This window comes from Macaca fascicularis, chromosome 14 (genome assembly GCF_037993035.2).
Source record: "Macaca fascicularis isolate 582-1 chromosome 14, T2T-MFA8v1.1".
Taxonomy (NCBI): Eukaryota; Metazoa; Chordata; class Mammalia; order Primates; family Cercopithecidae; genus Macaca; species Macaca fascicularis.
The window spans coordinates 15,354,200-15,381,721 of NC_088388.1; the positions used below are offsets into that span (position 1 = coordinate 15,354,200).

A 27,522-nucleotide genomic window follows, 5' to 3' on the forward strand; every position below is an offset into this window, starting at 1 on the left:
ATCTCACACCAGTCAGAATGCCTATTATTAAAAAGTCAAAAAATAATAGATGCAGGGGGGGTTGTGGGAGAAAAAAGAATACTTATGCACTCTTGGTGGGAGTGCAAATTAACCATTGTGGAAGGCAGTGTGGCAATTCCTCAAAGACCTAAAAACAGAAATACCATTCAGCCCAGTGATCCCATTATGGGGTATATACTCAAAGAAATATAAACTATTCTATTATAAAGATGTATGCATGCATATGTTCATTGCAGCACTATTCACAATAGCAAAGACACTGAATCATCCTAAATGCCCCTCAATGGTAGACTCAGACTGGATAAAGAAAATGTAGTACATATATGCCATGGAATACTATGCAGCCATGAAAAAGAATGAGATCATGTCCTTTTCTGGAACAAGATGGAGCTGGAAATCATTATCCTCAGGAAACTAACAAAGGAAGAGAAAACCAAATATCACATGTTCTCACTTATAAGTAGTAGCTAAATGATGAGAAAACATGGACACAAAGAGGTAAACAACCCATACTGGGGCCTATTGAAAGGTGAAGGGTGGGAGAAGAGAGAAAATCAGAAAAAATAACTAGTGAGTACTAAACTTAACACCTTGATGACAAAATATTCTGTACAGCAAATCCTCATGACACTAGTTTACCTATATAACAAACCTGCACATGTACCCCTGAACTTAAAATAAAAATTAAATTTAAAAAACAATCAATGGCTCAAAAATAGACCTTAAGAAAAATTATAAAATACTTAGCAATTAATTAAAATAAAAACAGTATAACAAAGCATATAGCATGTAGCAAAACCAGTGCTCAGCAGGAAATTTAAAGCTGTAAATGCCTACATTAAAAAGAAATAAGTCTAAAATCATTAAACTAAGTTTGCACCATGAGAAACTAGAAAAAGAAGAGAAAGCTAAATCCAAATTTAGCAGAAGGTAAGAAATAACAAAGATAAGCACAGAGATAAATAAAACTGAGAACAGAAAAACAAGCAAAAGAATCATTGAAACCAAAAGTTGGTTATTTGAAAAACATAAAAAATGAAAAATTTTTATTTTATTGACAAAGAAAAAAAAAAGACTCAAATAACTAACATCCAAAATAAAAGTGGTGATATTACTACTGACCTTATAGAAATATAAAGGATAATAGGAGATTTAACTAACAATTGTGCACAAATATATTAGGCAATAATTAAAATAAATTTCTAGAAACACAAAAATCACCTGAAATGACTCAGGAAAAAATATAAAATCTTATCAAATGGACATGTCTCAAGTAAAGAGATTAAATCAGTAATAAAAAACTGTCCATAAAAGAAAATCCAGGACCAGATGGCTTCCCTAGTGAATTCCACTACACATTTTTTTTAAAAAAATAACACCAATCCTTCTAAAATTCCAAAATACAGAGGAGGGAACACATCCCAACTTATTATCTGAGGAATGTTTTGCCCTGACATCAAAGCCAAATAAAGACATCACAAGAAAAGAAAATTATGAACAAATATCCCTTACTAATGTAAATGCATATTTTTAGCAAAATATTAGCCAACCAAATCAAACAGTATATTAAAATGATTATGCACTATAACCAAGAAATATTTATCCCAGGAATGCAAGGGTGCCTCAGCATAAGAAAATCGATCAATGTAATACACTACATTATTTGAAGAATGAAAAAAAATCACATGATCATCACAATTGATACAAAATAGCATTTAACAAAATCTAACACCCTGTTAAGAATTTTTTAAAAAATCAAAATCTAGGAATAAATAGAACCTCCTCAACTTTTCAAGGGTATTTATTAAAAATTCAGGGCTAACCTCATACTCAATGATGGAAGACTGAAAGCTTTCTCCCTGAGATTAGGACCAAGAAGCAAGAAGCTAATAAATGAATTTAACTAAGTTTGCAAGGTACAAAAGCAACATGAAAAAAAAAATCACTTGTGTTTTCATACACTGGCAATGAACAATTTGAAAATGAGATTAAGAAAGCAATTTCATTTGTAATAATATCTAAAATAAAAGGTTTCTCTTATCAGTAATCAAATACAGCATTTTGATAAGGACTAGTATCTAGAATACACATAGAACGCTTACAACTTAACATTAGAAAGATAAGTAGCCAAATTTTAGACTGGGCAATATATTTAAATGTATATTGCTCCAAAGACGACCACCAATGTCCAATAAACACAGAAAAAGATGCTCAGTGTCTTTAGTAAATGCAAATCAAATCCATAGTAAGGCAGGTATGGTGGCTCATGCTTGCAATCCCAGCACTTTTGGAGGCCTAGGTGGGAAGATTGCTTGGGACTGGAAACTCAAGACCAGCCTGGGCAACATAGTGATATCTCATCTCTACAAAAAAATTAAAAAATCAGCCAATTGTAGTGGTGCATGCCTGTAGTCTCAGCTATTCAGGAGGCTGAGGCAGGAGGAGCACTTTAGCCCAAAGTTTGAGGCTGCAATGAGCAGTGATTGCACTATTGCACTTCAGCCTGAGTGAAAGAGTGAGACTCTGTAAGAAAAAAAAAAAAAATCCACAGTAAGATACCACTTTATACCTGCTAGGATGGCAGTAATGAGGGAAATGGACACAGTAAATTTTTGAGTTATTGTGGAGAAATAGGAACCCTAATATCTTGCTGCAGGGGATGTAAAGTGGTCCAGCAGCTATGGTTTGGCAGTCCACTAAATGTTAAACAGAGTTACCATATATGACCTGATGATTTTGCTTCTAGGTATATATCGAAGAGAATTGAAAACATATGATCAGACAAAATTTGCATATGAATGCTCATAGCAGCATTATTCAAAATTGTCAAAAGGTGAAAAGAACCTAAATATTCATCAACCGATGAATACATGAATTAAATGTGGTATATTCATAAAATGGAATATTATTCAGTCATAAAAGAGAACAAAGTACTGATATGTGTTACAACATGGAAGAACTTTAAAGGTATTATGCTAAGTAAAAGAATCCAGATACCAAAAGACAAGTATTACATAATTCCACTTATATTCAATATCTAGAATAGGTGAATCAATAGAAACAGAAATTCGATTACTCATTGACAGGGGATTTGGGGATAAGAGGAATGGAGATAACAACTAACATGTATGGAATTACTTTTTGTGGTGATAGAAATGTTATGAAATAAGATATTTGTGATAGGTACAAAACATTATGAACATGAAGAAACAGATTGTGCACTTTAAAATGATGAATTTTAGATTGTGAATAATGTCTCAATAAAAATATTGCAAAGAAAACATATGAAGTTGAGTCCTTTCTTCACACCACATGCAAAAATTAACTTAAACTCTAGGCCTAAATGTAAGAGCTACATCTGCAATACTCTTAGAAGAAAATAGAGAAGTAAATCTTTGTGAACTTTAGTTAGGAAAAAACTTTTTACATACACAACACTAAAAGCAGAACAGCAAAAGAAAAAATAGGTACATTAGAGTTCATCAAAATTAGTATGTTTTTTGTTCTAGAGGGCAACATCAAGAAAGTAGTATTAACCAAAAAGCAGGAGAAAATATTTGCAAATCTTATATCAGATCAAGGACTTGTATTTAGAATATATTAAAAATTATGAAAACTTGCTATAGTAGCAATGGGAAACTAATACACTTCATGTGGTAAACAGTTGACCAGCCATGTTTTGGTTGCACGTCTGCAGATTCAACTGTGTATAAAACATATTGGGGAAAAAGAAACAATGAAAATTAACCACAACAATAAAAATAATATGAACAAATATACATTATAACAACTATTCATGTAACATTTACACTGCATTATCTATTAAAAGTAATCTAAAGATAATTTAAAATATAGCGAGAGGGATACTACACCGTTTTATATAAGGGGCTTGAGCATCTGAAGATTTTGGCACAGGGGTTCTAGAACCAATTCCCCACAAATACTAAGGGATCACTGTGATGAGAATGGCACTTAGTCCCCATGAGACTCTTTCCCAAAGCCTACAGCCCCAGTATAACCATGTGAGAACACCAGAGGCATTCAAATCAAGGGACAGTTTACAAAACCCTTTTTAGTTCTCTGCAAAATCGTCAAGGTCATGAAAAACAACAAAAGGCTGAGGAACTGCCACACATCAAAGGAGACTAAGAGCCATGATGATTAAATGGAATGTGCTTTCCTGGATTGGATCCTGGAATAGAAAAAGCACATTTGTGGAAATTTTGTAGATTAGTTAACAATAACATATGACTATTAATTTCCAAGCTTTGACAAATATACTATGCTTATGTAACGTGATAACTACATTAGGAGTGCTGAGTGAAAGATATATAGGAATTTCTATACTATCTTTGTCACCTTTCTGTAAGTCTAAATTATTCCAAAATTTAAAGTTTAATATTAAAAAGTAATAACCAACAAACACTTCAAACTATAGAAAAATAGTGTAAGTTTACTTACAAAGACATATGTAAACAGCATTATACAAAAACTTTAAAAAGAAAGAAATGACTAAGTAAAACAATGTGGCCTAGGAAAACAACTATAACAATATTAAGAGCACATACACAAGTAAAACTTAGGGTTAAGTATCAATAGGAATAAAAGGAGATGGGAATAATGAGGAAAGAGATCATTTATTAAGAGGAAACAACAGTTATAATGTAAAAATGTAATAATGTAGTATTGAATACATTTTAAAACTGGCAGAAATATAAGAAGAAATAATTCTACAATAAGAGTAAAGAAATTTAATTTACCTTTTTCAGGATTTGGACTATAAAGCAGAAAACTATTAACAAGGATATAAAAGATGTGAGCAACACTAAGATAAAGATGATTTTACATAAGGTAAGAACCCTGAATGCAAGTAATAGAATTTCCATCTTCTTTCAATGGTGCATGTAACATTTACAAATATAAAATGCATCCTAGGGCAACAAATTCTAAAGAATTATATATTCCAGACCTGGCTCTCTGAATGTAATAAAACAAATGTAGAATTCAACAATGAAACTGTAATCTACTCATAAATATTTGGAAACTGGGAGTTTCTAGGTTTCATTTCTTTAACATCCCATCTTAAATTGCTGCCAATATACATCTGCATGTTGGCAGCAATTTAAGATGGGATATTAAAACAACTTCAACAGATTTAGAATATCTACTTTTTTAAATGTTTGTCTGAAATTAAGTGTTGTGTTTTCAAAATTAACCTCCATTTGTCAGTCAATTTTTGCCCAGTGATTTGTCCTGTAAAATATTAGATCTAAATATCTTTGGGTTAAAAAAATGGATTCCAGATTCATGAACATTGAATGCAGGGCTTTTCTTTTGACAGAAAGTAAAGTTCCAAATATCCTATCAAATTTGTAAGTGACAATTTTTCCCAGATGAGCAATATCAGGGTATGTAATAACATGATAATTATAGAACACATCATAACCACAGTCTTTTGGAACTCTTTTCTTTCAAGCTTTTAGCTTTTGTTTTTACCCTTTCATTTTACTTGATATTTTAAAAATATCTTGCATTTATTATTTACATGGAAGTATTAATATAAGTAAAAATACCAAAGATATTAGATAACTAAACAAGTCTGGCTGTCTAATTCATATCTGTAGAAAATCAGAATGAAACTGTTCTTTTTCTGTCACAGAAACACTAAGATTTTGTTCTGTATTTCAGACATTCTCTACAGAACTTTTTCCTTCAATAACCAGAGCAAGTCAGCATGCAATAATGGTTGTTTATGATTAGTTTCCATATTATTGCATAATAAAGAGAATAACCTCAATCCTTTACTGGGTTTTCAACTTTCACTATGTTATTAAGTATACTGTTTAGTTCAGCTGATTTTTTTTAAAGATAGAAGCAGTGCATTTATTTACATAATGATACAAAAGACCTTAGGTAACTACTCCGAAACAGTTCCCTGTTTTTGAACCTGCTCTTTCAATATATGCACCTTCACAATTTAGTTGATAATCTAATTCTTCACATTATCTTACAGTTTTGTACTAGTCGTGTTATTAGCAATGGAGATGAAAGAAAAATATTTTCTTCTTAACACCATTATGGTCAAATTGTAAATATACTAAAATAATACCTATCATCAACATCTGGGCATGCGTCAAATTGCAATGCAAAATAATTTACTGGAATTATTTGTTTTATAAGTTGGTATTCCATATTATTAGACAGTTTGTGAATATTTACTGAAAAGTGATACCTGAGCCACAGATTCACCCATTTCCAAACAAATATCTCTAATACAGTCATTATCTAATATATCAACAATTGTATATATTGTTTTTTGTCTTGGCAAATATTAGTCCTCTATGAAAATCCCACAGAAGATTAATATTCACAAGTAAAATATTGAACATCTGCTCTGTCAGCTTTTTAATCTGGTATTTTCTCTTTCAGATTTTTGAAAGAGAAACCTAGAAACTCCCAGTTTCCAAATATTTATGAGTAGATTACAGTCTCATTGTTGAATTCTACATTTGTTTTATTACATTCAGAGAGCCAGGTCTGGAATATATAATTCTTTAGAATTTGTTGCCCTAGGATGCATTTTATATTTGTAAATGTTACATGCACCATTGAAAGAAGATGGAAATTCTATTACTTGCATTCAGGGTTCTTACCTTATGTAAAATCATCTTTTAAACAAAATCATCTTTGTTTTGAAATTATTACTTTGCATTTTATATGTAAATATTGCTTAAGTTTTGATGACTTCCTTGTTTCCTTAAACAGTTCATCTCTGCAAAAACACACTATGGTTTTTAAGCACTTCAACATTAATTATGATCACAAAATTGAACTCTACATATAAGGGATCATGTTTCTGAGTAAAACTACAGTGAACTCTTTTTGTCTCTATTTCTTTGGAATCACATCGATTGTTAGCATTTGTATTCGTCCATTTTCACCCAGCTGATAGACATACCCAAGACTGGACAATTTACAAAAGTAAGAATTTTATTGAACTTACAGTTCCACATGGCTGGGGATGCCTCAAAATCATGGTAGAAGGCAAGAGGGGCAAGTCATATCTTACATGGATGGCAGCAGGCAAAGAAAGTACTTGTGCAGACAAACTCCCGTTTTTAAAACCATCAGATCTTGTGAGACCCATTCCCTATCATGAGAACAGCATAGGAAAGACCCACCCGCGTGATTCATCATCTCCCACCAGGTCCCTTCTACAACATGTGGGAATTATGGGAGCTACAAGATGAGATTTGGGTGGGGACACAGAGTCAAACCATATCATTGGCCCATGGTCCCTCCCAAATCTCATATCGTAACATTTCAAAACCAATCATGCTTCCCAATAGTCCTCCAAAGTCTCAACTCATTTCAGCATTAACTCAAAGGTCTACAGTCCAAAGTCTCATCCAAGACAAGGCAAGTCCCTTCCACCTATGAGACTGTAAAATCAAAAGCAAGTTAGTTATTTCCTAGATACAATGGGGGTACAGGCATTGGTTAAATACAACCATTTCAAATGGGAGAAATTGGCCAAAACAAAGGTGCTATAGACCCCATGCAAGTCCAAAATCCAGCAGGGCAGTCAAATCATGAAGCGCCTGAATGATCTCCTTTGACTCCATACCTCACATCCAGGTCACACTGATGCAAGAGGTGGGTTCCCATGGTCTTGGGCAGCTCTGCCTCTGTGGCTTTGCAGGGTACAGCCTCCCTCCCAGCTGCCTTCACTAGTTGGCTTTGGGTGTCTTCAGCTTTTTCAGGCATACAGTGCAAGTTGTCAGTGGATCTACCATACTGAGGTCTGGAGAATGATGGCCCTCTTCTCACAGCTCCACTGGGTGGTGCTCCAGTAGAGATTCTGTGTGGGGGCCCCAACCCCACATTTTCCTTCCCCACTGCCCTAGCAGAGGTTCTCCATGAGAGCCCCACCCCTGCAGCAAATTTTTGCCTGGACAATCAGGTGTTTCCATACATCCTCTGAAATCTAGGCAGAGGTTCCCAAACCTCAATGTGCCTTGACTTCTGTGCACTGGAAGGCTCAACACCATGTGGAAACTGCCAAGGCTTGAGGCTTGCACCCTCTGAAGCCACAGCCCAAGCTCTACGTTGGCCCCTTTCGGTCACAGCAGGAGCAGCTGGGATGCAGGGCACCAAGTCTTTACGCTGCACGAGGCACAGGGACTCTGGGCCTGGCCCAAGTAACCCCTTTTTCCTTCTAGGCCTCTGGGCCTGTAAAAGTAGGGGCTGCTGTGAAGACCCCTGTCATGCCCTGGAGACATTTTCCCCATTGTCTTGGGAATTAACATTGGGATCCTCGTTACTTATGCAAATATCTGCAGCTGGCTTGAATTTCTCCTCAAAAAATGGGATTTTCTTTTCTATTGCATTGTCAGGTTACAAATTTTCTGAATTTCTATGCTCTGTTTCTCTTATAAAACGGTGTGCCTTTAACAGCACCCAAGTCCACCTCTTGAATGTTTTGCTGCTTGGAAATTTCTTCCACAAGATACCCTAAATCATCTCTCTCAAGTTCAGTTTCACAGATCACTAGGGCAGGGGCAAAATGCCGCCAATATCTTTGCTAAAACATAACAAGAGTCGCCATTGCTCCAGTTCCCAACAAGTTCTTCATCTCCATCTGAGACCACCTCAGTCTGGATTTCATTGTCCATATTATTATCAGCATTTTGGTCAAAGCCATTCAACAAGTCTGTATGGAGTTCCAAACTGTCCCACATTTTCCTGTCTTCTTCTGAGCCCTCCAAACTGTTCCAACTTCTGCCTGTTACTCAGTTCCAAAGTCAGTTCCACATTTTCAGGTATCTTTCCAGCAGCGCTCCACTCTACTGGTACCAATTCACTGTATTAATCCATTTTCACACTGCTGATAAAGACAGACCCAAGACGGGGCAATTTATGAAAGAAATAGATTTGTTGGACTTCAGTTCCACATGGCTGGGGAGGCCTCATAATCATGGCAGAAGGCAAAGAGGAGCAAGTCACATCGTATGTGGATGGCAGCAGGCAAGGAGAGTTCTTCACTTCTGCAGAGAAACTCTCTCTTTTAAAACCATCAGATCTCATGAGACCCATTCGCTGTCACAAGAACAGCACAGGAAATACCACCTCATCTCCCACCGGGTCACTCCCACAACACGTGGGAATTATGGGAGCTCCAAAATGAGGTTTAGGTGGGGACAGAGAGCCAAACCATATCACCATTTCTTTACTACTATGTAGTGTTCAGAAAATATATAACTATTTTTGACAAAAATATCCAATGATTTATTCTGGTCATATCTAAATTAGGCTTTAAAATAAATGGTAAATTTATGTTTAATTCTAGAAAATTTGAATTTTGGCTTTCAATGTCTAGTTTATAATCTAGCTCAAATTTTACAATGTTTAAAATATTGAACATGTTTACAATATTGAACCTCCAATCCATGACCATCTATTTTCAGCATGCAAAAATGGCCTGGACATAACACAAGAAACACTAACCACAAAGGAATAATTAAATAAATTACAAATTTTACATAACCAGCATTAAACTGTGTATACATTAAAAGACAACATAAGAAAATTAATACATAAATCAACACTTTGAGAAATATAAGTTCTGAAAATGAACTTATGCCAGAATATGTAGAGAATATTGACAAGTAATTAATGAAAAGATAAACAGCATAATTTTTTAAATCGCAAAACATTGACCAGATACTTTGCAAAGAAAGACATACTCATGCCCCATATTTCCATTAAAAAAGTTTTCAACATTATTATTCAGGGAAATAAAAATTAAAACCACAATGATAATGTGATTTTAGAATGTCTAAAATTTAAAGGACTGCCAACACTAAACGCTGGCTAGAATGTGGAGCAAATGAACTCTAATACACTCATGATAAAAGTGTAAGGCAATATGAAGGGTCTCATAAAATTAAAAATCCTTCAGTTCTATGATCCAGAAATTTGACTCAGAAAGTATTTAGCCAGGACAAGTATTTAGCCAGAAATTTGACTCCAGAAAGTATTTAGCCAGGACAAATGTTTTTCCACAGAACAGATCAGTAATTTCAGTATGTTCATACAATGAAATACTGTTCAGCAATGCAAAGAGTGAACTGCAGATACATCCAACAATGTGGATAAATCTAATGAGAGAATCCAGACAACAAAGGAGTGCATACTGTATGACTCAATCTGCATGAAGTTCAGTAGCAATCAAAGCTAACCTATAATTTCAAAGAAAAGAAAGAAAGAAAGAAGTGTTGTGTTTCAGGGCAGGTATTGACCAGCTAGGGACACAGGGGAACTTTCTGGGCAATGAAATCTTGGTAAAGATGTAGGTTACATGAATGCATGCATTTGTCAAATATAATTGAAATGTATACTGCATTTCACAGTATGAAAACTACACTTCAATTTTTTAAGTTAAAAAGTATATAGACTTTGCTTTTCTAATTTAGCTATAATTTTTGATTAAAAATTAAGTACTATAAAAGCAACACTTAAAAAAAATTTTAAATGCTTTCATTTTCCTTTGGGGATATACCCAGTAATGGAATTGCTGGGTCAAATGGTGTTTCTGAGACACATGTACACGTATGTTTATTTCAGCACTATTTACAATAGCAAAGACTTGGAACCAAGTCAGATGCCCATCAATGATAGATTAGATAAAGAAAATGTGGCACGTATACATCATGGAATACTATGCAGCCATAAAAAAGAATGAGTTCATGTCCTTCAAAGGGACATGGATGAAACTGGAAACCATCATCCTCAGCAAACTAACACAGGAACAGAAAAATCAAACACCTCATATTCTCACTCGCAAGTGGTAGTTGAACAATGAGAACACTTGGACACAGGGAGGTGAACATCACACACCGGGGCCTGTCAAGGGGTTGGGGGAAAGGAAAGGGAGAGCATTAGAACAAATACCTAATGCAGGTGGAACTTAAAACCTAGATGACAGGTTGATGGGTGCAGCAAACCAGCATGACACATGTATACCTATGTAACAAACCTGCATGATCAGCACATGTATCCCAGAACTTAAAGTAAAATAAAACAAAATAAAATAAAATAAAATGCTATCTATATATATATAGCATTTTTCAAAGCTGTTTATTAAAAGCTATATATACACAGACAAAAAAAAGCTCTCATTTTCTCAAATATTTGTTTAATTTTAGATTACATTTGACAAGCTAACCTTAAAATATCATACAACTTAATGTGTTCTATGGCTTATTCCACTATCCCATTTATGCTAGATGAGATTCATCACACAGAAGTGTGGCCACACCAGAACTGGTATATATTCAACAACATGAGAGGGAAGATTGCTGGGTCAGTGGTGTGGCAATGTCAAATGGCTCTAAAAGCTTTGAAACTTATTTTCAATTTCTATGCATATCTTTTATCAAACCAGCAACAAACATTTCCCAAATTACACTGATCCTTATGCCACCTTTTGGGTAGCAGAGTTTTAGTTGAGATCCTCATTGGAAAGTAAATGGAGAAAATATATTCTTAGAAAAGAGGAGGCTTAAGCATATGTTAGACTTCTCAATGTTTTTTGGGGAAAATGCTTAATTTTGTGGTATTCTTATTAGGACAAATTCTAGGATCAGTTTCTTTTATAGAGAAAATAAAATGAATGTACATGAAACCTTCTAATTCTACTCTAAACACATTCCAATAATGGGGAAAAATAAACTTTATGTAACCACCAGAGTCAAAAATAATATTAAAATTTCTGAAAACCAGAAATAGAATTGAAACCACAGCGATTACTGATGACTAAATTTAGAAGACTATGGAATATTGAAAACAGAAATAGTCAATGGGGATAAGAATTTCAATCCCAGTAGAGAATGAGGAGTTAACATCCCCAGTAGTGACAGGAGACAGAAAATAGATTCCCCACAGGTAATAGAGGCATATTTATAATTTGACTGATAAAAGCTGGTGATAGAAGCTGAAAGTACGGTGACTACTTAGTTGGGATGTATCCAGAAATAATGCGCTTGCTCATGGCAAAGGCAGCAAGCAAATGCACACGAATGAATAATAATTAAGCCAAGCCATATGCTTCATGGGACCTTAAATTATAAATATAAATAGGAACATAATATTACATTATAAATATAATATTCATAAAAACAAGGACTCCTAATACAAAACTACATAACAGGGAGGGGATCTCTCCATGGACTCCAGATAGTAGTCTGTGATTGTCACATGAAGAGTTGCCCACTAACTTTGTTCCAGTTTATTAACCCAGGAAATTTCTCTGAAATATGATTTCAGTTGGATTTGGCTTGAGAAAAGCCACTAGGGAAATTTCTTCTCTTTGGAGGCTCATTAGTTAAAAGAGACGTCATATAGGGCACAAAATGATATGGATAACTCAGGCTAAATCAGAGAATCGCCTCTGAGTAAAAAGGGGCGTGCAGAAATGGAGGCTGGTCTTCCCATGCAGGAGACTGGTTTAGGATAATTCCGTGGTATTCTTACTTTCTTGGTATCCTTTCTTTTGCTGTATCCCAAGCACAGCTTTCTGAAAACCCCCCTCTTTTCCTGAACTTCAGCCTACTCTTTCCTTTTTTGTTGTTTTTTGTTTGTTTGCTTTTGTGTTTTTGTTTTTGTTTTTTTCTGAAACCAAGTCTCGCTCTGTCGTCAGGCCACAGTGCAGTGGCGCGATCTCGGCTCACTGCAACCTCCGCCTCAGGGGTTCAAGAGATTCTCCTGCCTCAGCCTCCAGAGTAGCTGGGACTACAGGTGCGCGCCACCCGCCCAGTTAAGTTTTGTATTTTTAGTAGAGACAGGCTTTCACGATGTGGCCAGGATAGTCTGGATTTCTTCACCTCGTGATCTGCTTGCCTTGGCCTCCCAAAGTGCTGGGATTACAGGCGTGAGCCACTGCGCCCGGCTTTTTTGTTGTTGTTCTTGCTCTGTTCACCAGACTGGAGTGCAGTGGCACAGTCTCGGCTCACTGCAGCCTCCTCCTGAGTTCAAGCGATTCTCCTGCCTCAGCCTCCCGGGTAGCTGGGATTACAGGCGCCTGCCACCACGCCCGGCTAATTGTTGTATTTTTAGTAGAGGCCAGGTTTCACCATGTTGGCCAGGCCGGTGTCAAACTCCTGACCTCAGGTGATCCGCCTGCCTCAGCTTCCCAAAGTGCTGGGATACAAGCGTGAGCCACCGCGCCCGGCTGTCTGTTTCATTCCTATGTAGCTGTTTCAAGGTCATTACCTTCTATTCACTTGTTAAAATATTTCTAGAAGATTTTACACATCAAGAGCCCATCTATTCTTATTGCATTTTATCCTTTAAGAACGTGATATATAGGGCAGGAAAGCATTCTGAACGAGTTCCCTTAATCATCTATGGCAGAAACTTTTAGCATTTCTGAAAAAAAGTTTGCTGGTATAAATTTTCTTTGATGGCTGATGAGATGAAGTGAATTGCAAAGAGGTTTAAGGAACCAGCTTCAGACACTTTACCCTTTAACAACTAATTGGCTCTTCTTTTTCCTGACTGATATTAACTTATACTGTTTAATACTTTATAGCAAGGGTAGGCAAGTTAAACCTAAAGTTAAAATTCAGCCTCCTTTTTACAGCCATTTAACAAAGAATATGTTTTACATTTTTAAGAAAAGAAAGAGAAAGAAAGGAGGGAGGAAGAGAGGAGAGGGAGAAAGGGAGGAAGACAAATTATGTTCAAGTAACCGATTTGGTCCATGATGCCTAAAATATTTACAATCTGGCCCTTTGTATCAAAAGTTTGCCAATCCCTGCTTTCAACTGTAGGGAGCTCTTAAAGGTCTATTGAAAAAGAATTGAATAACTCAGATAACATGATGAATTGGGTATCCACGCTTCCCAGATGAAAAAAATGAACCTTTATTGTGACTTACCCAATAGAGCCCAAACTCAGGTCTTCGTTTTCTAGATTCAATATGCTTCAGCTTAAATCTCAACGCCACCACTGACCAGCTGTTTGATCTTGGACTAGTTACCTAATCTTTTGGGACCTCAGCTCTTTATTTGCAAGAAAGACATTAAAATATTACCTGTCCCATGGTGTTGCTGTGAAGTGTAACTGAATTAACACATAAAGATAGCTTAGATACTGCCTAAATATCACGATGTAACTTATTATTATATCTGAAATGCTTTTTACAGCATCTAAAGAGGCTTTTATGAAATGCTAGTTGAACTGTGTGAAAAAAACATTTCATACAGAAATAAATTTTTTTAAAAGAGTTAAATTTATACATATTTCTCATGTATAATACATAATTCTCAGAGGCTTTTAATGCTAATATCATTATGGATCACAAAGAGATAGAATTTTTAGTGTTTTCCAAATGTGCTTGACTATGTATATATGTATCTTTGTATCTACCTATGTTTTTAGGCATTGCTCTATTTATCTATGGATCTATCCATTCATCTATCTATCTATCTGTTGATCTACCTATGTATTGTTCTATTTGGGAGAAGGAGTATTTTATATCTAATTTTCTAAAAAGTTAATTTTAAAAACCTTAATTTAGAAGATTTTTTCCCAGATTTCATTAAATGTCAGATCTCCTTTATATGATTGAGACAAGAACCTTTCTTTTTTTTTTTTTTTTTTCCTTTTTTTTAGACGGAGTCTCGCTCTGTCACCCAGGCTGGAATGCAGTAGTGCAATCTCGGCTCACTGCAACCTCTGTCTCCCAGGTTCAAGCAATTCTCCTGCCGCAGCCTTCTGAGTAGCTGGGATTAAAGGCACACACCACCACGCCCAGCTAATTTTTGTATTTTCAGTAGAGACGGGGTTTCACCATGTTGGTCAGGCTGGTCTCAAACTCCTGACCTCTTGATGCGCCCGCCTTGGCCTCCCAGAGTGCTGGGATTACAGGCGTGAGCCACCACGCCCGGCCAACATGGACTTTTAAAAATATAATTTTATTTCGTATTCCCCTACAGAGCTGAGAATATGATTTCAGCATATAAAGTGCTCAGTAAAGGCTGGCTAGCTTCCTTGCTTATCTGCTTGCTCACTTGTCAGCAATTAGCCTGATGCAGGGCTAACAGTTTTGTAATTGAGAAACATGCGCAGTTCTATAGTAGTTCATAGGAGGGACGCCTTATCCTGAAGGTGAGAGGAAGATGAGAATTAGTGATGCTTTCTAGATAACTAATTTTTGAGCTGAATCCTGAGCTGCAAGCTTCAGAAATTAGCTAAGAAAATGAAAGAAGAAAAAGGTTGTCAGGCTGAGGGAGTTTGCATGATTTCAAGGAGGTAAGATAGTATTCAAGTAATTGGAGAGGGTAAGGGACTGGTAAGCATATTAAAAGCTAAACATACTTAGCAAAATAAGTCAGTCACAAAAGATAAAAACCGTATTATTTCGCTTATATGAGGACTCTAAAGTAGTCAAAATTATAGAGACAGAGAGTAGAACAGTGATTGCCAGAGGCTGGGGATAGGGAGAAATGGGAATCATTGTTTAACAGTTTAGAGATTCAGTTTCGCAAGATGAAAAGAGCTCTGGAGACAGATGGTAGTGAGGTGATGGTTGCACAAGAATATAAATGTACTTAACACTGCTGAACTGCACTTAAAATGCTTAAGATGGTACATTTTATGTGATGTGTATTTTGCAATAAAAAAAACGTTTCAGGAAAGAAAAGCTAGGCACAGCACAGGGCACTTTCCATTTTTTTTTTTTTTTTTTTTTTTACTGATATTCACACTAACTCTGCAAGATACCTAAGAAAACTGCTTTGTAAGCTTTATTTACTGAGTAAATTTCCCAAAGCCAGAGACCTGGCAGGGGGCAGAGTCAGGATTAAACGCAGGTGGGGAGACTTTAAAGCCTGTGCGTTTTCTTGTAGGAATTGCTTAGCAAGAAATTCCTTCACAGTGTCAGTGCCTTTAGAGGAACACTGAGGCAGGAGATATTTTTGGAGACTTCTCAACTCTCAGTTCATAGGAGATTGCCTCCCTCTCCTACGAGTTTAGACCCAGACAGAGTTTGGGCATTTGTTTCAGACACTGCAACAGAGTTGTTCAACTAATCTGTCTTTTCTGCGCATATTTTTGCAATGTCGACGACTAGATTGCAAAGCAATTGATATATATTAAAAGTGCAAAGTCCAAGAACCAAAGATTGCAACGTGGATTCTACCTTCTAGTAATTAAGCTCGTTGCAATGAAGTCTTAGTTTTGTCCTTAACTATACAGTCTTCTGTTACCTTTATGATTTCACTTTTTGAGAATATAAATTTTGATCATCCAAAATAAAACTTCAGTTTATAGTAACAGGAAAATAATGTCACAACAAATATTAGCCCATTATTCCAAAGCTGTGGTTATTTGACAAACAGTAAGAGCTGACATTTAGTGGATGTTTACAGGCACTAGCTTTAAGTCCCTTTTATTTGTTTTCATCGGATCATCACAGAAACCCTATTGGTAAGTACATTTATTATTCCCATATGATAGATGAGAAAATTGAAGTATAAAGATTTTATGTAAAGTATCCAAGATTAGTTAGAACACAAGTAGTCTGATGGCAAAGAGCTCTGAACCACTCTGTTATCCTATCTTTACTGTGTATTTAAGACTCATATATTCGTGGGTATTTTTGTTTTATGGAACTGTATCTCTATTCCTGCACTTATTTTTCATTTCTAATGCAATTATAATACATTATGTATTTATGAAATATTATAATTTATGCAATATTTCAATTTTTAGTACAAGTTTCACTTTTGTTCTTTTTTAAACATCTTAACATTTTAATGGTTTTTTAACATCTACTTTAACATCTTATTCTCATTTAACATCTAAATGAGAATACATCTAAATATTCTTATTTAACATCTACTTATTCTCAATTGATTTTTCTTCCAAATGAACTTTAAAATCACATTATAAAGTACATGTGCATGTACAAACACAAATTCTCTTGAAATTCTTACCAGATTTTCAGCAAAATTGTGTGTTATTTTGAAGACACACAATATTCTTAAAATATTAAGTTTTACCATCAAAAAAGCTTTAACAATTGCCTTAAATTTGTATTAGTTATTACATGTTACATTTATTGATATTTTATATTTGTGTGACTTTTGGTATTATAATTTTCTAACTAGTTATTGTCGATATGGGGAAAACTATTGTGTTTTACATATAGTAAAAGCCCTTTTATCCAAAGCAACCAGTGCTTGATCAATTAATTGAAAAGTCAATTACAAGGAAATTAATTTTTTAAATGTATACATTATAAAAATTTAACTTAAGACATATAAATGAACATTTTTACCCCAACCCTCTGATATATGATCAAGCCTTTTTGTGTATGTGTTTTGGGTGGGATGATTATTGCAAACTGAAGTTTTCTTATGTGAACCACATTCCCAAATCATTGTCTACAATTTGCAGTATCAGTGTCTTTAAACATTCTTGTGAAACGAAATGCATGCTACATTATCCAAGATTTTTATGATCTTTTCCCTCAAACATATATAGTAGCTCTGCCCATCTTGCTAATTCATCAGTAAGTTACTGTTTGTTTGCAACTCATTTTATCAAATAATTTCAAAATATTTACATTGATATCCATTGAAAGAATCCTCTTTCACATTCATAGTTCAATAGTGTATACAACATTTCATGCACTATTAACTTTTACAATATTAAGTGTGCTTGGTTTATTGACAGTTGGAAACAAACACAGTTGACTTCACAAGCAAAAACCTCAAATGGTGGGAGTAGAAGTGTTCAGACGTACTGGAGTGAAATCTTGCTTAGAACTGGATGTCCTATGGATACCCAACAGACAGTATGTTCCATAGAGGGAAAGAGAACAAAGTGACTAAATGGAAATTAGTTAATTATTGGTCATCTTAAGGAATTTCCATATTAGTTCTAACAATTTCTTAGTTGTCTTGAGGTTTTCATAGGGACAGTCAGATATCTATCACCTTTATTGGTTGGAGGACATGGCTTATTTCACTTTGTAGAACTTTCTGGAAAAATATTGAATAAAAGAGTAATAGCTTTTCCATGGTGCTATTTTGCCTCTTAAAAACATTCTTTTGCTTCTTAAATCAAGCTAACATATTTTTATAGGAAAATATACCTATCAACATTTATTATAATAATTGATATGTTTTATTCTGCTTCCAAAAACTTTCTTAAAAATATTTTTTTATATAATTTCTTACCCATTTTTGTTTGCTTATTTTTCTTTTGAATGATAGTTTCATTCTTTCATTTTTTTTCTTATTTTGGGGGAAAAGATAGATAGATGATAGACACAATGCATATTTGAAAAAGTACATTCTATTTGTACTTACTATTAAAGTAATTAATATTAAAAGGTAAAGAATATAAGTAGAATAAACTTTTCTACAATTATTCACATCTAAGTAATATTATAGTTTATACTGAATCATTTCTTAAACAGTTTGAGGAAATTAGCAGAATATCACCTATCTTCTCCCCTGCCCGTTTTTCATACTTTTCAAAATCAACTGAGATATTAGATACAGATTACTTTTTTTTGTTGTTTTTTTTTTTTTTTTGAGATGGAGTCGGGCTCTGTCGCCAGGCTGGAGTGCAGTAGCATGATCTCGACTCACTGGAACCTCTGCCTCCCCAGGTCAAGCGATTCTCCTGCCTCAGCCTCCCAAGTAGCTGGAACTGCAGGTGAGTGGCACCACACTCAGCTAATTTTTGTAGTTTTAGTAGAGACAGGGTTTAAAAACTGTTTCCCATAATGCATTTTTCAAGAACTATATATGAAATTTTTGTTCTTTAAAAAATAATATTTGAAATAATTACTTAGATGTAACTGTATTTTACTGTGCTTTAATTCTCTCCACTTTTTTATTACAAATACACAATATTGACTTTTAATTTTGATATTTTTAACTAACTAAATTTTTTTAGTTGTTTTCAGCATAGATATGAAGGACAATTCCAGAGCATTGGCAAACCTAAAAAATTCCGACAATTTTACTGAGCATAGGATTCATTGATCAGAATGTGTTTTACTTAAAACGTCATGACCTGGGTTTTTATGCCACAAAATAGATATTTTAGATAAAAATTTGCCTGAAAGTAATTGTTTATTATTTTTTTAAATTTTATTTTATTTTTTAAATTTATTATTATTATTATTTATTATTATTATTATTATTATTATTATACTTTAAGTTCTAGGGTACATGCGTATAACGTGCAGGTTTGTTACATATGTATACTTGTGCCATGTTGGTGTGCTGCACCCATCAACTCGTCAGCACCCATCAACTCGTCATTTACATCAGGTATAACTCCCAATGCAATCCCTCCCCCTCCCCCCTCCCCATGATAGGCCCCGGTGTGTGATGTTCCCCTTCCCGAGTCCAAGTGATCTCATTGTTCAGTTCCCACCTATGAGTGAGAACATGCAGTGTTTGGTTTTCTGTTCTTGTGATAGTTTGCTAAGAATGATGGTTTCCAGCTGCATCCATGTCCCCACAAAGGACACAAACTCATCCTTTTTTATGGCTGCATAGTATTCCATGGTGTGTATGTGCCACATTTTCTTAATCCAGTCTGTCACTGATGGACATTTGGGTTGATTCCAAGTCTTTGCTATTGTGAATAGTGCCGCAATAAACATACGTGTGCATGTGTCTTTATAGCAGCATGATTTATAATCCTTTGGGTATATCCCCAGTAATGGGATGGCTGGGTCATATGGTACATCTAGTTCTAGATCTTTGAGGAATCGCCATACTGTCTTCCATAATGGTTGAACTAGTTTACAATCCCACCAACAGTGTAAAAGTGTTCCTATTTCTCCACATCCTCTCCAGCACCTGTTGTTTCCTGACTTTTTAATGATCGCCATTCTAACTGGTGTGAGATGGTATCTCATTGTGGTTTTGATTTGCATTTCTCTGATAGCCAGTCATGATGAACATTTTTTCATGTGTCTGTTGGCTGTATGAATGTCTTCTTTTGAGAAATGTCTGTTCATATCCTTTGCCCACTTTTTGCTGGGGCTGTTTGTTTTTTTCTTGTAAATTTGTTTGAGTTCTTTGTAGGTTCTGGATATTAGCCCTTTGTCAGATGAATAGATTGCAAAAATTTTCTCCCATTCTGTAGGTTGCCTGTTCAGTCTGATGGTAGTTTCTTTTGCTGTGCAGAAGCTCTTTAGTTTAATTAGATCCCATTTTTCAATTTTGGCTTTTGCTGCCATTGCTTTTGGTGTTTTAGACATGAAGTCTTTGCCCATGCCTATGTCCTGAATGGTACTACCTAGGTTTTCTTCTAGGGTTTTTATGGTATTAGGTCTAACATTTAAGTCTCTAATCCATCTTGAATTAATTTTCGTATAAGGAGTAAGGAAAGGATCCAGTTTCAGCTTTCTACTTATGGCTAGCCAATTTTCCAGGCACCATTTATTAAATAGGGAATCCTTTCCCCATTTCTTTTTTCTCTCAGGTTTGTCAAAGATCAGATGGCTGTAGATGTGTGGTATTATTTCTGAGGACTCTGTTCTGTTCCATTGGTCTATATCTCTGTTTTGGTACCAGTACCATGCTGTTTTGGTTACTGTAGCCTTGTAGTATAGTTTGAAGTCAGGTAGCGTGATGCCTCCAGCTTTGTTCTTTTGACTTAGGATTGTCTTGGAGATGCGGGCTCTTTTTTGGTTCCATATGAACTTTAAAGCAGTTTTTTCCAATTCTGTGAAGAAACTCATTGGTAGCTTGATGGGGATGGCATTGAATCTATAAATAACCTTGGGCAGTATGGCCATTTTCATGATATTGATTCTTCCTATCCATGAGCATGGTATGTTCTTCCATTTGTTTGTGTCCTCTTTTATTTCACTGAGCAGTGGTTTGTAGTTCTCCTTGAAGAGGTCCTTTACATCCCTTGTAAGTTGGATTCCTAGGTATTTTATTCTCTTTGAAGCAATTGTGAATGGAAGTTCATTCATGATTTGGCTCTCTGTTTGTCTGTTACTGGTGTATAAGAATGCTTGTGATTTTTGCACATTAATTTTGTATCCTGAGACTTTGCTGAAGTTGCTTATCAGCTTAAGGAGATTTTGGGCTGAGACAATGGAGTTTTCTAAATATACAATCATGTCATCTGCAAACAGGGACAATTTGACTTCTTCTTTTCCTAACTGAATACCCTTGATTTCTTTCTCTTGCCTGATTGCCCTAGCCAACACTATGTTGAATAGGAGTGGTGAGAGAGGGCATCCGTGTCTTGTGCCAGTTTTCAAAGGGAATTTTTCCAGTTTTTGCCCATTCAGTATGATATTGGCTGTGGGTTTGTCATAAATAGCTCTTATTATTTTGAGGTATGTTCCATCAATACCGAATTTATTGAGCGTTTTTAGCATGAAGGGCTGTTGGATTTTGTCAAAAGCCTTTTCTGCATCTATTGAGATAATCATGTGGTTCTTGTCTTTGGTTCTGTTTATATGCTGGATTACGTTTATTGATTTGCGAATGTTGAACCAGCCTTGCATCCCAGGGATGAAGCCCACTTGATCATGGTGGATAAGCTTTTTGATGTGCTGCTGAATCCGGTTTGCCAGTATTTTATTGAGGATTTTTGCATCGATGTTCATCAGGGATATTGGTCTAAAATTCTCTTTTTTTGTTGTATCTCTGCCAGGCTTTGGTATCAGGATGATGTTGGCCTCATAAAATGAGTTAGGGAGGATTCCCTCTTTTTCTATTGATTGGAATAGTTTCAGAAGGAATGGTACCAGCTCCTCCTTGTACCTCTGGTAGAATTCAGCTGTGAATCCATCTGGTCCTGGACTTTTTTTGGTTGGTAGGCTATTAATTATTGCCTCAATTTCAGAGCCTGCTATTGGTCTATTCAGGGATTCAACTTCTTCCTGGTTTAGTCTTGGGAGAGTGTACGTGTCCAGGAAATTATCCATTTCTTCTAGATTTTCTAGTTTATTTCCGTAGAGGTGTGTATAGTATTCTCTGATGGTAGTTTGTATTTCTGTGGGGTCGGTGGTGATATCCCCTTTATCATTTTTTATTGCGTCGATTTGATTCTTCTCTCTTTTCTTCTTTATTAGTCTTGCTAGCGGTCTGTCAATTTTGTTGATCTTTTCAAAAAACCAACTCCTGGATTCATTGATTTTTTGGAGGGTTTTTTGTGTCTCTATCTCCTTCAGTTCTGCTCTGATCTTAGTTATTTCTTGCCTTCTGCTAGCTTTCGAATGTGTTTGCTCTTGCTTCTCTAGTTCTTTTAATTGTGATGTGAGAGTGTCAATTTTACATCTTTCCTGCTTTCTCTTGTGGGCATTGAGTGCTATAAATTTCCCTCTACACACTGCTTTAAATGTGTCCCAGAGATTCTGGTCTGTTGTATCTTTGTTCTCATTGTTTTCAAAGAACATCTTTATTTCTGCCTTCATTTTGTTATGTACCCAGTAGTCATTCAGGAGCAGGTTGTTCAGTTTCCATGTAGTTGAGCGGTTTTGATTGAGTTTCTTAGTCCTGAGTTCTAGTTTGATTGCACTGTGGTCTGAGAGACACTTTGTTATAATTTCTGTTCTTGTACATTTGCTGAGGAGTGCTTTGCTTCCAATTATGTGGTCAATTTTGGAATAAGTGCGATGTGGTGCTGAGAAGAATGTATATTCTGTTGATTTGGGGTGGAGAGTTCTATAGATGTCTATTAGGTCTGCTTGCTGCAGAGATGAGTTCAATTCCTGGATATCCTTGTTAACTTTCCGTCTTGCTGATCTGTTTAATGTTGACAGTGGAGTGTTGAAGTCTCCCATTATTATTGTATGGGAGTCTAAGTCTCTTTGTAAGTCTCTAAGGACTTGCTTTATGAATCTGGGTGCTCCTGTATTGGGTGCATATATATTTAGGATAGTTAGCTCCTCCTGTTGAGTTGATCCCTTTACCATTATGTAATGGCCTTCTTTGTCTCTTTTGATCTTTGATGGTTTAAAGTCTGTTTTATCAGAGACTAGTATTGCAACCCCTGCTTTTTTTTGTTCTCCATTTGTTTGGTAAATCTTCCTCCATCCCTTTATTTTGAGCTTATGTATGTCTCTGCATGTGAGATGGGTCTCCTGAATACAGCAGACTGATGGGTCTTGACTCTTTATCCAGTTTGCCAGTCTGTGTCTTTTAATTGGAGCATTTAGTCCATTTACATTTAAGGTTAATATTGTTATGTGTGAACGTGATCCTGCCATTATGATATTAACTGGTTATTTTGCTCGTTAGTTGATGCAGTTTCTTTCTAGCCTCGATGGTCTTTACATTTTGGCATGCTTTTGCAATGGCTGGTACCGGTTGTTCCTTTCCATGTTTAGTGCTTCCTTCAGGGTCTCTTGTAAGGCAGGCCTAGTGGTGACAAAATCTCTAAGCATTTGCTTATCTGTAAAGGATTTGATTTCTCCTTCACTTATGAAACTTAGTTTGGCTGGATATGAAATTCTGGGTTGAAAATTCTTTTCTTTAAGAATGTTGAATATTGGCCCCCACTCTCTTCTGGCTTGTAGAGTTTCTGCTGAGAGATCTGCTGTTAGTCTGATGGGCTTCCCTTTGTGGGTAACCCGACCTTTCTCTCTGGCTGCCCTTAAGATTTTTTCCTTCATTTCAACTTTGGTGAATCTGGCAATTATATGTCTTGGAGTTGCTCTTCTGGAGGAGTATCTTTCTGGCGTTCTCTGTATTTCCTGGATTTGAATGTTGGCCTGCCCTACTAGGTTGGGGAAGTTCTCCTGGATGATATCCTGAAGAGTGTTTTCCAACTTGGTTCCATTTTCCCCCTCACTTTCAGGCACCCCAATCAGATGTAGATTTGGTCTTTTTACATAATCCCATACTTCTTGCAGGCTTTGTTCATTTCTTTTTCTTCTTTTTTCTTTTGGTTTCTCTTCTCGCTTCATTTCATTCCTTTGATCCTCAATCGCTGATACTTTTTCTTCCAGTTGATCGAGTTGGTTACTGAAGCTTGTGCATTTGTCACGTATTTCTCGTGTCATGCTTTTCATCTCTTTCATTTCGTTTATGACCTTCTCTGCATTAATTACTCTAGCTATCAATTCTTCCACTTTTTTTTCAAGATTTTTAGTTTCTTTGCACTGGGTACGTAATTCCTCCTTTAGTTTTGAGAAGTGATGGACTGAAGCCTTTTTCTCTCATCTCGTCAAAGTCATTCTCCGTCCAGCTTTGATCTGTTGCTGGCGATGAGCTGCACTCCTTTGCTGGGGGAGATGTGCTCTTATTTTTTGAATTTCTAGCTTTTCTGCCCTGCTTTTTCCCCATGTTTGTGGTTTTATCTGCCTCTGGTCTTTGATGATGGTGACGTACTGATGGGGTTTTGGTGTAGGTGTCCTTCCTGTTTGACAGTTTTCCTTCTAACAGTCAGGACCCTCAGCTGTAGGTCTGTTGGAGATTGCTTGAGGTCCACTCCAGACCCTGTTTGCCTGGGTATCAGCAGCAGAGGCTGCAGAAGATAGAATATTGCTGAACAGCCAGTGTACCTGTCTGATTCTTGCTTTGGAAGCTTCCTCTCGGGTGTACTCCATCCTGTGAGGTGTGGAGTGTCAGACTGCCCCTAGTGGGGGATGTCTCCCAGTTAGGCTACTCAGGGGTCAGGGACCCACTCGAGCAGGCAGTCTTTCCCTTCTCAGATCTCAACCTCCGTGTTGGGAGATCCACTGCTCTCTTCAAAGCTGTCAGACAGAGTCGTTTGTGTCTGCAGAGGTTTCTGCTGCTTTTGTTGTTGTTTAGCTGTGCCCTGTCCCCAGAGGTGGAGTCTACAGAGACAGGCAGGTTCCCTTGAGCTGCTGTGAGCTCCACCCAGTTCGAGCTTCCCAGCGGCTTTGTTTACCTACTTAAGCCTCAGCAATGGCAGGTGCCCCTCTCCCAGCCTCACTGCTGCCTTGCGGTTAGATCGCAGACTGTTGTGCTAGCAATGAGGGAGGCTCCGTGGGCGTGAGACCCTCCCGGCCAGGTGTGGGATACAATCTCCTGGTGCCCCATCTGCTTAAAGCGCAGTATTGGGGTGGGAGTTACCTGAGTTTCCAGGTGTTGTGTGTCTCAGTTCCCCTGGCTAGGAAAAGGGATTCCCTTCCCCCTTGCGCTTCCCAGGTGAGGCGATGCCTCACCCTGCTTCAGCTCTGGCTGGTCGGGCTGCAGCAGCTGAGCAGCACGGATTGTCCGGCACTCCCTAGTGAGATGAACCCAGTACCTCAGTTGAAAATGCAGAAATCACCGGTCTTCTGTGTTGCTCGCGCTGGGAGTTGGAGACTAGAGCTGTTCCTATTCGGCCATATTGCTCCGCCCTCTAAACTTATATTTTAAAGTGTAATGCTTGAAACACTTTAGAAATCTGTTTCTTTCTCTTCAAGAAAATACACATGAAGATTTTGGAGGAAAATAATTCCCTATGTTTAATTACAATTAGAGTATCAGATTGGGTGCAGTGACTCATACCTGTAATCCCTGCATTCCGGGAGGCTGAGGCTGGAGAATAGCTTGAGCCCAGGAGTTTGAGACCAGCCTGAGCAAGAAAGAAAGACTCCATCTCTACAAAAAATATAAACATTAACTGGAATAGTGGAATGGGCCTGCAGTTCTAGCTACTCAGGAGGCTGAGATGGAGGAATCACCTGAGCTTGGGAAGTAGAGGCTGCAGTGAACTGTGATCACGCCACTGCACTCAGCCTGAGTGACAATGTGAAACCCTGTCTCAAAAAAAAAAAAAGAACCTCAATGACAGTTAGGTAATTCCCACCTCAGAAACAAAGTCCTCCCCCTTTATTTTACTCAGGCAATAAAGCAACTCAGTCAAGGAAGGCTCAGTGCTTCCTATCCTTTTGCACAAGATGTGCTTGCATGGAAACCTGTCTTCAACCAGTCTAGTCTCACTGAGTTTGTGTTCCATGTGTTCACCACAGTCCCTGAATTTCAGGTTCTTCTCTTCCTTCTCTTCTTCCTTCTCTACTTGATGATCCTCTGTGGCAACACAGTCATCATCTGGGTTGTGTGCCTACACAGCGTTCTCCGAACCCGGATGTATTTCTTCTTGTCCAACCTGCCCTTTGTAGAGATCTGCTACACCACCATTGTGGTGCACTTGATGCTTTCCAACATTTTTGGGGCCCAGAAGCCCATCCCACTGGCTGGATGTGGGGCCCAAATGTTCTTCTTTCTCACACTTGGTGGTGCTGACTGTTTCCTCTTGGCGATCATGGCCTATGACCGCTATGTGGCCATCTGCCACCAACATGACCTGCACGCTGTGTGTGCAGAAGCTGCTCGGCGCCGTGGGTCTGGTCTTCTTCCTCTCCCTGCAGTTCACCGCCTTAATCTTCACCCCGCCCTTCTGCGGCCACCGCCGGGAAATTAACCACTTCCTCTGCAATGTACCTCCCATCCTGTGCCTGTCCTGCACCGACATCCGCGTGCACCAGGCTGTCCTCTACGTCGTGAGCATCCTCGTGCTAACTGTCCCCTTCTTGTGCATCTGCATCTCCTATGTGTTCATCACCTGAGCCATCCCGCACATCCGTTCTGCCGAGGGCCGCCGCTGGGCCTTCTCCACCTGCTCCTCCCACCTTACCGTGGTCCTGCTGCAGTATGGCTGCTGTGCCTTGGTATACTTGCGTCCCCAGTCCAGCTCCTCTGTAGATGAAGACCGCCAGTTTGCCCTTGTTTACACCTTTATCACACCATTACTCAACCCTTTGGTTTACACCCTTAGGAACAAGGATGTCAAAGGTGCCCTGAAAAAAGTGATTAGTACCAAAGGGACATCTGAGTCCTTCTGAAGGCTCTGAGAGACTGAAAGGGGCACCTGGGCATGGGACAACGGTAAAACTCTTCCTTCCAAATGCTAGATTTGCCTTCATTGTATCGGAATTTGGACTTTGATTAATTCTCTGTGCCTGATGCACTTAGTTGCTACAGATCATTCTCATTTTTAAAAAAGGTCTCCCAAAACCTTAAACTCCAAAAAGTGTAGACTGCTATCATTCAATTAACTCCAAATTTATAATTTTACCTTTCCTCTAAAGCAATATAAAAGGAAAAATTTATTTTAAGAAATTGGCTTATGTAACTGTGGGGGTGAAAGCAAAGAGGGGTCAGGTGTGGTGGCTCACACCTGTAATCCCAGCACTTTGGGAGGCCAAGGTGGGTGGATCACTTGAGCCCAGGAGTTTGAGACCAGCCTGGGCAACATGGTGAAACCCCATTTCTCCAAAAATATATAGAAAAAGTAACCGGGCATGGTGGCACATGCCTGTATTCCCAGCTACTTGGGAGGCTAAGGTGGGAGAATCACTCGAGCCTAGGAGGTCGAAGCTGCAGTGAGCCGGGATCACACCACTGCACTCCAGCCTGGGCAACAGAGTGAGACCCTCTCTAAAGTAAATAAATAAAAGCAAAGAGGAGTTGTAGGAGTGGGTCCTAT

The 27,522-nt window shown here is 37.3% G+C and overlaps 1 protein-coding gene and 1 pseudogene across 1 annotated transcript in view; both read left to right on the plus strand.

The window, feature by feature from the left end:
• The first annotated feature begins 850 nt into the window (after positions 1 to 850).
• LOC107127338 (olfactory receptor 10Q1-like) lies at positions 851 to 26,878 on the plus strand (annotated as a pseudogene).
• The window catches only part of LOC123566762 (olfactory receptor 10Q1), a 63,831-nt gene continuing 54,938 nt past the window's right edge, over positions 18,630 to 27,522 (plus strand). Inside the window, exon 1 of the mRNA XM_065528167.2 lies at positions 18,630 to 18,753. The gene's annotated coding sequence lies outside the window, so the exon portion shown is untranslated. The remainder of the gene's footprint in view (positions 18,754 to 27,522) is intronic.